The 12,524-nt window shown below is 40.0% G+C and overlaps 2 pseudogenes; one reads left to right on the forward strand and one right to left on the reverse strand.

Annotated features, from left to right (window-relative positions):
- Nucleotides 1-4,683: 4,683 nt before the first annotated feature.
- Nucleotides 4,684-5,479, forward strand: LOC103433651 (protein ORANGE-GREEN, chloroplastic-like; annotated as a pseudogene).
- Nucleotides 5,480-8,231: 2,752 nt separating this feature from the next.
- On the reverse strand, nt 8,232-10,809 carry LOC103433652 (uncharacterized; annotated as a pseudogene).
- Between the last annotated feature and the right edge of the window lie 1,715 nt (nt 10,810-12,524).

A 12,524-nucleotide genomic window follows, 5' to 3' on the forward strand; every position in this document is an offset into this window, starting at 1 on the left:
ACAAATTTGAGTCACGAAGTTGCCAAACAGCAGCAAATACTGGACTTCCAGTTTCGGGGTTCTATTTTGTATCTTGCATAACTTTCAAATCGGAACCTCGTTTCTTACAAATCTTAGATGTTTTTAATGTACTCAAAACAAGCTTTGAATCTCATGTAAGTTTGCATCATTTGGTATAGTTATGGGTGTTCAAAATCGGGCTTAATCTTGGTTGACTAAGACTATTTTTCTACAGCTTTTGTGGAGATGAGGCTGTTGCTTTTGCAATATCATTTCTTCTTACAAATTTAATTCTAATTTACTTATCTATTTTGAGTTTGTGCTTAAACCACTTGATAAGGTTACGTATTGGGTTCCAAAAGAACCACTTTCTTATACAATTATGTGCCAATGTATTTATGTATTCTTTACCTATTCAGGTTGTGTATACACATATTTGTATATTCATGCATAAGCATGCAAGTTCTTGAACTACACCAAAATAGCCTTTACGTTCGCAATTCTTTTTCATATGTTGTTATGGCTGTTGGGTAGTTCCAACTTTACCGATCAAAGCATTTCTTTAAAGTCAGAAACAATGAATATTATATAGGTGTGTATTATATGATTCCATCCCTTAGCTTATAAGATAAATTTGAGTAAAGCTGTGATATGATTGTAAGCTCAATTATTTTATTGTGTTGGTGCATTTTTATACCTATTGAAACACATCATTACTAATGGTCCAGAATTATTCCTTCATGTGTATTTACAACGATTTATTTTAGATCAACAAAAAAAGGCATTGAATTTGGATACTATTACATTAGTAATCCAAAGTACTTTCATTAGGATTAAAATTCAAGTCATGCATTTAGTAGTATCTTGCATTTGTGAAACAGAATTTGGCCACGATGGTGGATCCTTGTGTTAGTAACTAAGAGCAATGCTTAGGAATCCAGGTAAGGGAAATACGACATACCTTTATGGAGATGATAAGGTTTAGATATACCTAGTAAATTTAGTAGGCACCATATGCTTGCTTGGATTCCGTTGAGTGATGGTCTGGAATTACTTTTACTCCGGATTCCGTTGAGAGATGGTCCGGAATCCCTTCTACTCCGCGATTCCGTTGAGTGATGTTCCGGAATCGTATCTAACTTGGTTTTCACTTAGTGGTGGTTGTGCATTGTGCTCCGCGATTCTGTTGAGTGATGGTCTGAAATCGTATCCACTCGGATTCCGTTGAAAGATGGTCCGGAATCCCTCATACTCCGCGATTCCGTTGAGTGATGGTCCGAAATCGTATCCTGATTTGGAGTTCGTTGAGTAGTTTGGAATCCCTACTCTTGCTCATTTCCATAAGTTAGACCTGTTCCTTGGATTCGAGTGAATGGGATTTACCCACAATAGATCTTATGAATATAAATTAGAATTATCAAGTTATTACTTGAAATCCAGGTAAGGAATTATGTAAAAGTTCTTTATTAATTTTGTGCATTGAGGTGTGATCTGATTGACTAATTAACATAATTAAATGTTAATATCGTGCCTCCTTGATATCATGGAATAGATTACTTGAGAAGATTGTGGAAGGATGTTGAAGTTATTAACATGATTAGATCAGTGATCAATGCAACTAAAGGATACTATTGTGCTGTGTTGAATCTTTGATATATTACATGATATGAATAGCGATTTTATGTTGAAACATAATGATTTATATGATGGATGAAATAGAAACCTTGAATGTCATGTGGGTTTGTTTTGTAGCCATGAATCTAGTAATTCATGCTTGTTAAGTTCTAATAATTGATTGAGGAATACTATGCTTTTCGATTTGAATGTACTGTGATAAACGTCAAAGTATAATGAGATGTTGAACTACGAATGGCTTGATCCCTATTGAGGGTACGTAGGTAGTCTAACGAAGAGGTTAGATGCAACCATAAAGTATACGCAAAATTATTATGCATCTGGACCTTGAATTATATTTTGTACATATAAAAAAGGTGGGGTATGTTGAGTTACGGGCATTTAGGGACGTCACGTGTCGATCTTGGACGTATGTCGGGATTAGGGAGTGACATATAGTCTACAATAAAACAAACTCTAGAAGGGCTAAAAAGGGAAACAAAAATAAAAAATAAAAAACTATCAGACTTGGTTGTTGTTGTGCTCTCGAGTTTGCGGCACTCCAGTTGTTTGTCTATCTTTTTCGCTAGCTGCTCTACATCAGTTTCCCATTCGTGAAAAGAACTCGTCCACAAGTTAGAATCCGGATACAATGGCTCATCATCCAAATGGAACTCAAATAAATCAGCAACATTGAAGGTAGGAAAAATGCCCATAGAAGAAGGAAGATCCACAATATAAGCATTATCATTAATCTTCTGTATAATTTTATAGTGTCCATATTTGCGAGACTTGAGCTTGCTATAAGTCCCGACTGAAAATCCTTCTTTCCTCAAAAACACCATGACAACGTTACCGACCTGAAACACATGGGAACGCCGATGTTGGTTAGCCACCTCTTTGTATTTTGCATTTGTCCATGCTAGACACTCAGGAACCTCTGCCTTAACAGCCTAGATGCTTTCTACCATCTTTTGAGCAGCCACACTCACACCTGGACCCTTAGGGAGCTTGATGAAGTCCACTACATGCTTGGTGGATAATAGTATACATTAGGGAGAAAAAAGACTTACCAGTTGCACTGTGAACAACACTGTTGTAGGCAAATTCAATTTGAGGAAGAGCAAGGTCCCACTATTTTGGCTTGTCGCCACAAACACTACGAACCATGTTACCCAAGGTGCTGTTTATAACCTCGGTTTGACCATTCGTCTGTGGTGAGCCATAATACTACGCCGCAAATCGATACCAAATAATTTCCACAAGGTAATCCAAAAATGACTAAGAAATTTTGAATCACAGTCAGAAGTAATAGACTGTGGCACTCCATGGAGTCGCACAATGTCGCGAAAGAAAAGTTGAGCGATGTAGACAATGTCGGAGGTTTTTCGACAGGCAATAAAGTGAGTCATTTTTTTAGTAACGATCAACCACCATAAAGATAGAGTCAATGCCCCTTTAGGTGTGAGAAAGTCCCAACACGAAGTTCATAGAGAGGTCTAGCCATATATCTTTAGGAATAGGCAAAGGCATATAAAGATCGGTGTTTTGAGACTGACCTTTAGAAGTTTGGCAAACATAGCACCTGCGAACAAGATTGCTCGCATCTTTCTTGAGTTGAGGCTAATAGCATCGTGCAATCAAGCTCGTGATCGTTTTGTCTCACCCCAAATGTCCGCTTAAACCACCACCATGCAAATCACGGATGAGTTTTTCTCGCAAGGAGCATCGTGGGATACACAAAGCGTTGCCACGAAAGAGAAAACCATCTGATAAATGGTGATCTGAAATGGGTTGATTGCATAGACAAGAAGCCCAAATACTTTTGAAGTCCTAATCACCCTCATACATTTCGGCCAGAAACTCAAACCCTACAATTTCTTGTTGTAATGTTATTATAAGTTGTGCCCGTCGACTCAATGCATCGGCCACTCAATTCTTGACTCCAGACTTGTGTTTAATAACAAAAAGAAACTTGTGGAGATAAATCATCCACCGCATATACATCTTGTCTACACTCTTTTGACTGTTAACCCTGTTTATACCATACTTAGGGCCTCCGTATTTAGACCTCGTATAAATACTCGGATGACTTAAATGTAATTATGTAATAAAAGAAGGGGCAAATATGTAATAAGTGAAGAGCCCTTATTCTATAAAAGGACCCATCACCCTCACAATTAGAAAAAGCCAATTCCTAGGCCCTCTCACCCCCTTTCAAAGCCTCACTCTTATCACAGAGGCTCTCACATTCTTTCCTTCACCTTTCAGATAAATACAATATCAGTGTGGACGTAGCCCAAACCTTGGGGTGAACTATGATACATCTTGTGTTATTTACATTTCATGCAGATTCACGGTCGGATTTACGTTATTCCAAGACCCTTCCGGTTTTGTGCATCAACATTTAGCGCCTTCTGTGGGAAACGACACGAAAAGCTATGTCGGTTCTCTTTCATTTTTTCACCTCCACCGTGAATCTGCAAAATCACAAAAACACAAACAGAGAAATTCCAAGGTAATCTAGTGTCCTCAGAATCCCTACATCATCAAAACATTTCTCATCAGAATCTGCACTTGCTTAAGCTCCGTTCAAGTTGTTGCTCCGTTGGATGGCATCTTCTCCTCCAACGCCTCCCTCATTTCTCCTTCTGCATTATACATCGTCTCATCATCTTCTTCTCCTAGGGAAATCGAAAGCTGATGCTCTCTAAAAAGCTGATGCGAAGTGAGCTTCCGTTTTCATTTTCCGCTTTGATATCTTTCTTTATCATACGGCACGAAACAGCCAAGGATCGTGCACGAAGTCCCCACCTCAAACAGAAGCTCATGAGCTACTACTCGCATCTGAGGCACCACCAAACAGTGGAGCTCAAATGGATCTTCCCCTTCATATTCCTCACCACCCTGACGTCGTCCGACTGCACGCTGCTGCTCCCTTACTACTACTCCTAGTGTTAGATAAAGAGAGAGCTCTACTATTTGGTGTTTTACAAAGACAGAAAGAGATGCTCTGTTCCGGTCGACTTTTGGCCGTTTCTTTCCCGCTAAATCGTTACTGCTCGTACAAATTGCATAGCTCCAGCTGCTCCGAATTCAGCTACCCAAGAAGCCCCAAATCAACAAGCAGCTTCAAATGGAGATCCATGGCAATGGCGTCCGACCCCGACTCCTCCTCTTTCGGTCCTTCTGTCGACTCTGATCCTAATCTCGCCGGCGATACAAACCCCGCAGGATTTTGTATTATAGAGGGCCTGAAATGGTGCAGGACTTTGCCAAAATAGAGTTGCAGGAGATCAAAGATAATATTTGAAGCCGACGAAACAAGATTTTCTTGCATATGGAAGAGGTTCGCAGGTTGTGGATACAACAAAGGATTAAAAGCGCAGAGCTTGGAACGTTAGACCAAGAAAACGAACTTCCTACTTTTCCGTCTTTCATTCCATTTTTGCCTCCCCTGAGTTCAGAAAACCTTAAGCAGTATTATGCAGTCTGTTATTCAATTATTGCCGGATTTATACTTTTCGGTGGCCTCATATCACCCTCTCTGGAGTTGAAGCTGGGGATAGGAGGTACATCATATAAAGATTTTATAGTAAATATGCATCTGCCGTTGCACTTGAGCCAAGTTGATCCCATTGTGGCGTTGTTCTTAGGATGAGCAGTTGGAGTGATCTCAGCATTGATGGTAGTTGAAATAAACAATGTGAAACAGCAGGAGAAAAAAAGATGAAAATATTGTATTGGAACTGGATATCTTGCTTGTGCTCGCTACTCAAGCACTGGAACTCTTGTTCTTACTGAACTAGTATCAGCAGTTAATGGCAGAAGACAGAGACGCAGTGGAAAGCAAAAGGAAAAGTGAAAAGAAAAAGAAAATAACAAAGCAGAAAGTAAACAAAAGCAAAAGCAGATAATATTAATAGGGTGTATAGTGGGGTGGTGCAGTCCATAACCATGATGATGATAGGCCAACAAGCCAGCTCGTTCGAATTCAGATCTGACAGCAGTTGCATGTGCATGGTCATGATGCTGCAGCAGATAATATTAAGGGGATGCATGGTGGGGTGGTGTAATCCACAACCATGATGATGATGGGCCAACAAGCCAGCTCATTCAAATTCAGATTTGACAGCAGCTGTTACTCCCAGTCTCTTAAAAACCATCCAAGCCAACGAACGCTACCAACAGAAGCAACCCAGTACGTAGTAGGCGTAGTACCCATCAACGATCTGCAACTGTCGAAACCTTTATTTTTGAATGATGTAATTTATTTTTCATATCTTTCAGAGATATCTGTACAAACCCCATCAGAGGGTAATAAAAAAAATTTTAAAAAAATTAAAAAAAAACAACAAAGCCCAAAATAAATGGGCTGGAATGTTGTATGAAGGCCGAAGGCCCTTGAGCCCAAAATAGCACCAACCAGGTGACCAAAAGTACACCCAGTACTACAAAAAATTATTCGGCATCCCGCCGCTATTATCGCCAACCAGGTGATCAAAAGTACGCCCAGTACTCCAAATTATTTGGCAGCCAACCACTATTATCTCCAACCAGGTGATCAAAAGCACGCCCAGTACTCCAAATTATTCAGCAACCTGCCACTATTATCACTAACCAAGTGATCAAAAGTACGCCCAGTACTCCAAATTATACATAAACATTCATGAGCATGACTCATGTTAATCATACATAAACATTCATGAGCATTACTCATATCAATCATACATAAACATTCATGAGCATCACTCATGTCAACATTCATGAGCATCACTCATGTCAACATTCATGAGCATCAGTCATGTTAATATTCATGAGCATCACTCATGTCAACATCCATGAGCATCACTCATGTCAATCAACATAAACATTCATGAGCATCACTCATGTCAATCAGCTTTAAAAGCTTCATTTACAGAGCTCTAGCTTCAAAAGCTTCATTTACAAAAGCTCTAGCTTCAAAAGCTTCATTTACAGAGCTCCAGCTTCAAAGCTTCACCTGTAAAGCTTCACCTACAAAGCTTCAGTGCAGGGTATACAAATACCACATCCAAACAACCGTCACTTCGGCCCATACATGGATTCAATTTGAAGTCTCCAGCCAACAGACTCTATTGACCGAAGACTTGGGGGACTACATTATGTACCATATATTGGGCCTCAACTGAACCTTATGAAAAATACTTGGGAGACTTAGCCTGTTATTTATGTATTGAGGAGCAAGCCCTTATTCTATAAAAGAGATTCTCTCACTTTCATTAGAAAACACCCATCACTTATGTATTGAAGAGCTAGCCCTTATCCTATAAAAGAGACTCCCTCACCATCATTAGAGAGCATCAACTCTAGCCCATCGTTTATGTATTAAGGAGCAAGCCCTTATTCTATAAAAGGAACTCCCTCACTTTCATTAGAAAGCACCGCCGCCAACTGAGCAACCGCCTCGCCGCCAGCATCACTCCTAACCCATCACTTATGTATTGAGGAGCGAGCCCTTATCCTATAAAATGGACTCCTTCACCATCATTAGAAAGCATCAACTATAGCCCATTGTTTATGTATTGAGGAGCGAGCCCTTATTTTATAAAAGGGACTCCCTCACTTTCATTAGAGAGCATCACCGCCAGTTGAGCAACCGTCTCGCTGCGAGCATCACTCCTAACCCATCACTTATGTATTGAGGAGCGATCCCTTATTCTATAAAAGGGACTCCCTCACCTTCAAACACCACAAACTGAGCCAACCAAGGCAACATAAGCCACAAGCCGAGCAGCCTCGTAACATGTGCTACTTCTAGTTGAGCATCATTTCAGATTGAGCACCGCCGCATATGAAGTATTAGTTCTAGACGACATCTAGTTAATTCGGTCCACACATGGACTGAAGTTCAAGTCTCCAGCCAAAAGAATCTCTTGACTGAAGACTTGGGGGACTACTGTTTATACCATACTTAGGGCCTCCGTATTTAGACCTCGTATAAATACTCGGAGGACTTAAATGTAATTATGTAATAAAAGAATGGGCAAATATGTAATAAGTGAGGAGCCCTTATTCTATAAAATGACCCCTTACCCTCACAATTAGGATAGGCCAATTCATAGGCCCTCTCACCCCCTCTCAAAGCCTCACTCTCATTACAGAGGCTCTCACATTCTCTCCTTCACCTCTCAGATAAATACAATATCAGTGTGGACGTAGCCCAAACCTTGGGGTGAACCAAGATACATCTTGTGTTATTTACATTTCATGCAGATTCACGATCGGATTTATGTTGTTCCAAGACCCTTCCGGTTTTGTGCATCAACAAACCCATTTTAAAAGAACGAACTTTTTACCCACAAGGTAATGTTCCCATTAGCGTAAGGTGTGAACAACGGCATAGAATTCCTGAGCGTTTATGTACTCTATTTTTTACGGGCGTCATAAAGCTTTTCACTCAAAAAAGCTACGGGCCGTTTGTCTTAAAAAAGGACATCACCAATTCCCACTCCACTGGCATCATACTCGACTTAAAAAACTTCATCAAAATTAGGTAAGGCTAGAATTGGAGCAGTTCTGAGCTTCTCTTTGATCAGTGCAAAACTCTTCTCTTGGGCCTTCTCCCAATGAAACTTTCATTTCTTCAAACACTCGATCATCGGGACTACCATGGTACTAAAATTGCACATAAAACGCCGATAAAACATTGCTAGACCATAGAAACTGCGCAGTTTGGAGACATTTTTGGGAACTGGCCCATCACGTATTGCTTTTACTTTTTCTTCGTCAACATGAATTACTTCGAAACTCACAACATAGCCAAGAAATATCAACTTGGAAGTGAGAAAACTACACTTCTTCAGATTAATAAAAAGATTGTTGTTCTGCAATACTTCCAACACCATAATCAAATGCTCCAAATGCTCCAAATGCTCAAAGTAAACAACAACAAAAGAACCGATAAAAGATCATACCACCTGATTCATGAGTCGCATAAAGGTGTTGGGTGCATCTGATAGTCCAAAAGACATAACTAGCCATTCATACAATCCATCCTTGCTTTTGAATGTCGTTTTCCATTCATCCCTTGGTTTAATTCTAATCTAATGGTACCCGCTTCGTAAATCTAGTTTGGAGAATCTCATTGCACCATAGAACTCATCTAGCATGTTGTCCAAACGAGGAATAGGGAAACGGTACTTGATCGTGATCTTGTTGATGGCCCTACTATTAACGCACATCCTCCACTACTTGTCTTTCTTTGGGATAAGAGCATAGGAAAAGCGCAAAGACTAAAACTTTCTCGAATAAATCCTTTATGGAGTAGTTTTTCAATTTTCTCAAGCAGGATCTCATTCTCTTTTGGGCTCATCATGTAATATGGTAAATTAGGCAAATTGGCCCCAAGGATTAAGTCAATTTGATGTTGGATGTTCCACATAGGTGGTAATTCATTAGGAATCAAAACCCTATAGTATTTTCTGCACTTGTGCAGGAATCGATTGAGCCTTAAAAATAGGTTCAGCTGCTAGTAAACCTTTCATAACAACCACGCAAATTTGCTTGGTTTCCTTGACTTCTGCTGCTACTGCCTGCTCAGTATTGATTAAAGTAATCAATTTCAGTCTGGCACTTTTAGTTTCTACAACCGAAGACTGGCCGTTAGGAGACATAGTAATCAAATGTGTTCCCCATGTAAATTTGTAAACATTTTCTCTACCTCGATGCATGACGTCTCTATCCCATATCCACGGCATGCCTAGTAACACATGAGTGACGTCCATGTCTACAACATCACAAATTACTTCATCCTTGTAGTATTTTCTGATTGATATGAGAACTTTACAAGTTTCTGTCACCTTCTCACTCGGTCCCTTCTTAATCCAACCCACAAGATATAGGTGAGGATGTTTCTCAATTGTTAACTGAAAGTGAAATTCTCTCAGCTGCCGCCATTTAACACCAATTGGCAAACTTTATCATTAACCGTGCACTTGGATCGAAAAATCTTGTGTCTCTGAATGTTTTCATTAGGTTTTGAGTATAGGACCCATTAAAGTACTAGGGCAAGTTCATCACCTTCCTCCTTATAATCTTCTTCGATCACACCCATTTCTACCATCTCTGGCTGTTCTTCCACTAGGGTTACTGTCTTGTGTCCCTTGTAAACAACAGTGGCATGCTCAAAGCTGCCACACTTGTAGCACTTTTCTCCTCGAAACTTGGTATATGGGTTGTTTATATTATTCGGTCCACGAGAAGAATTCTGAAAATGGTTGGAGCTTCGAGGGATGGTTTCTGTTGAATTTTCCGGTGCTTTGGTCTATTGCTCCCATTCCCTGGCCTTGTTCGAACTGTTTGCATTGGCCGAATCTCACCAATTCTTTCTGTACCCAGCGAACTGATTACTCTTTTTTTTTCCAACAACTCAATGCTAACAGCTAACTCTTCAACTTCTGCAGGGGTGGTCATACGTTGCAAGCTTATGCAATCGCGTATATTGGCCTTCAATCCATAAAGATACCGCACTGTTTGTTGCGTCAAAAACTCAGTTAGCTGATTCGTTGCAGCAAGATTGAAGAATTCTTGAGAATACTCTTGAATAGAGCAAGTTCCTTGCACACATCCATGGTACTTTTCAACCAAAACGTGCTCATAGTTGCGAGGCAGAAAATGGTTCAGCAACATGGATTGCATTTTATGCCGTGACTGTACATGTCGCTTCCCTTGCGAACATGGGTGGCTTGCTGCTCATCCCACCACACATTAGCACTTCCTTTTAACTTCCAAGCCAGAACCTTCACCTGTCGTGCTTCTGTAATTTTTGCATAAGAAAAGAACTTATCACACTTAGACAACCAATCCAGAAAGTCTTCGATGGATGTCATCCCATTGAAAGTTGAGATCTCAATTTTCTTTGTTTCCTCTCTGATATTTCCGAGTTGATCCACAATTTATTCGTTTTCTAAACTAGAATTAACTTCATTAGGAGGACGAGGCCTTCCTATTGCCCATTCACCACCAGCCATGAGTTGTCGATCATTATTGTTTTCTCATATTGTCCCTGTCGTTATGCACAGGGAGGTTAGCAATCATCTGTCGTATTGCTAGAATTTCATCCATACCTTCTTGCATACGTCCCTCCATGGTAACAAGTTCCCGACTCACGTTTGCAAAACTTGTAAGGTTAACTCTGCCATGATCATCCGCCATTGATCGGATTAAACCCATGCTCGAATGCCACTTGACACAGCGGAAGTTACAAGAAAAGGTATCACGAACGATCACCCGTAGATAGAATCTGGAGCACCAGAAGTTTGAGAGAATTAATCTTGATTTTTATTCAAAGGGGAATAAAAAACCCTTAACAATACGCCAAGAATGTGTATTTATAGTCTACAATAAAACAAACCCTAGAAGGGCTAAAAAGGGAAACAAAAATATAAAATAAAAAACTATCAAACTTGGTTGCTGTTATGCTATTGGGTTTGCGGCACTCCAATTGTTTGTTTAACTTTTCCGCTAACTGCTCTACATCACTTATCTCATGCCCCATCCATATTAACCTTGATCCTGCCAGAAGGAGGGCACGACCATCTAAGTGTGGTAGACTAATTGTTAGATCGTGATGCACTGGTTGTAACTTTTCGAAAATCATGCCACCAATCCATCGCATGACCAACAACACTAGATGGGTTTGGGTTGAGATCTTTTCCTTAGCACTTTGCATTTCTAGTTGTCCAAATAGCCCAACATAGCATAAAAACACATTCAAAGTCAGATGGCTTAAGTTCCAGAGCCATTTGCAATGCCCATTCCTTCAACGAACATTCTTTCCAATGAGTTGTCTCAACCCCAGGGGAGAAGCCATCCAAATATATCACAATAGCCCCAACCATATTCATATTTGCAATAAGGGCAGAGAAACCCTCTGCATAAAGCAAAACAGGTAAGGGGAAATGGGATCTCCCTGCCGTAAACCTCTAGACGAGATTACATAGCATCATGGTGAACCGTTGATCGGAAACGAGTATGATGCAGAGGAGACACACATCATTATCAAATTTACCCATATTTAATTGAAACCTAATTTAACCATAACCTTATCCAAATAACTTCATTCAATCATATGCGAAATAACCCACAAAACCCAGTTACTGTTGGGTCCTCAACCTTCAGCACCAAACTGATTTTAGCCCCCAACATATGAGCATTCTTAACAGTACAATTATTCCTTAAGATTCCATGAACTTGAACCCAAAAAATGGCATGATTCCCACTAATTTCATCTAGCGATTGATAAAGAGGCCATAATTTAACAGTAAAGGGTGCACCTTTGATAAACCAGGGATTACCATCCAAGATTATTCTAGCCACTTTCTCATCCCCCACCTGAATAAAGTATACATTCAGTTTGGCTCTAGAAACCTTGATGTTACCCATTTTCCTCCATAGATTTCTAAGCACATCCTTCACTATCAGTTGGGATGGCTCCACATCAGTGATGAGTAGACCCACCGGATGAACTGATTATGCAATTCTCTCTTCAAGATCTAGACTATCCTTAAAGGTTACTAAGAGATAGTCAATATATTCCTCATCGATAGGGATATCTGAAGAATCCATTCTCCCAAGCCTGGAACTCAAACCTTAACCACAGAAAAATTGAAATTAAATCTTACAGAAATTGCACAAGGTCACAAATCTCGCCAAAAAAAAAAATGCACTCAAGGAACCATCTAAGGTCATTGACAACTGACACCTAATACAAGGGAGTCTTTCCTCAAAGCATATTTGTCCTTTGTTTTGTTGATTTCTCGGTCGAAGACTCAGGCGTGTGAAAGAGATACATTTGTTTGTGAGTCACCAAAAGGTAGGGGGATGCAAGATAAGGATATCCATCCTAGTACTACTCTCGCCCAAACTCG

The sequence above is a fragment of the Malus domestica genome, chromosome 04 (genome assembly GCF_042453785.1).
Source record: "Malus domestica chromosome 04, GDT2T_hap1".
Lineage (NCBI taxonomy): Eukaryota > Viridiplantae > Streptophyta > Magnoliopsida > Rosales > Rosaceae > Malus > Malus domestica.